General features: G+C 33.3%; 1 protein-coding gene across 1 annotated transcript in view; it reads left to right on the top strand.

Annotated features, from left to right (window-relative positions):
• Nucleotides 1–890, top strand: part of PHACTR1 (phosphatase and actin regulator 1) — a 589,651-nt gene that overhangs the window by 303,697 nt on the left and 285,064 nt on the right. The window lies entirely within an intron of this gene.

The following is an 890-nucleotide window of genomic DNA, read 5'->3' as shown; positions in this document are numbered from 1 at the left end:
GACATGACATATTGCCAATTTTAGAAAAGGAAGAAAAAGGGAGTCTGAAAAAGGGGCTTCACATAGTTAAAGTTTTTGTGAGAATTCCTTTAAATAATTTCTATTCATTAAGTTTGTAAAATATAAAGGCATATTTGTTTAATGTCCATACTCTAATTGTTTCCTTCTTTTTTTAAAATCGTAATTCATACATTTTCTAAGAATTGATTCTTTTTGTCACGGGTTAATAATTCTGTTTTTTCACCTGCTGAGTTTCAAGGAAAAAGGCATGTTTTAATTTTAAAAAATCATAAATTACTTAAAGATTTGGGAATGAAAGAATATTCATTTCAATAGATATATCAGTGTAAATGGGTAGACCTAAGAAATATAACAGGTTTGCCCTTCATCTTTAGGAAGTTCCAGGAATTTCTTTCTATAGTTGGCTTGGAAAGATATATTTATCTTCACTAGAGCCTCTTTCCTATGTGCAAATTTCTGGACAACAGCATGATATAGTGAGGGCAAACGTGTCTTTGAATGGTGAATGGTGCATTCGTTTCAGATCTGGGCTCTGCCTGTCTAAATGATACAGCTTTGCGCCACTTCCTTCATCTCTCTGGCTTCTTCCTTGTCTGGTAGTGGTCAGAACACCTCAAATCCTGGAATTGTTGTGAGGATTAAATGATGACATTATTTAGTTAAAAATATAAAATACTGGGGGTGCCAAAAAAAATGTATACAAGTGGTCACTTTGGTCAATGTTGCTCAAGCAGTAGTTCACCATAATCAGAAATGTCTGGATACTGATGGTAACTACTTTGAGCACCTCTTGTCGTTGCAGAAGTCAGACGTGACTTGCATTCATCTTTTGTTATTGGTATATATTATTACAATTTTAATAGTTTTTT

The sequence above is a fragment of the Hipposideros armiger genome, unplaced genomic scaffold, assembly GCF_001890085.2.
Source record: "Hipposideros armiger isolate ML-2016 unplaced genomic scaffold, ASM189008v1 scaffold_812, whole genome shotgun sequence".
In the NCBI taxonomy this organism is placed as follows: Eukaryota; Metazoa; Chordata; class Mammalia; order Chiroptera; family Hipposideridae; genus Hipposideros; species Hipposideros armiger.
This window is presented reverse-complemented; position numbering and strand designations above follow the sequence as displayed.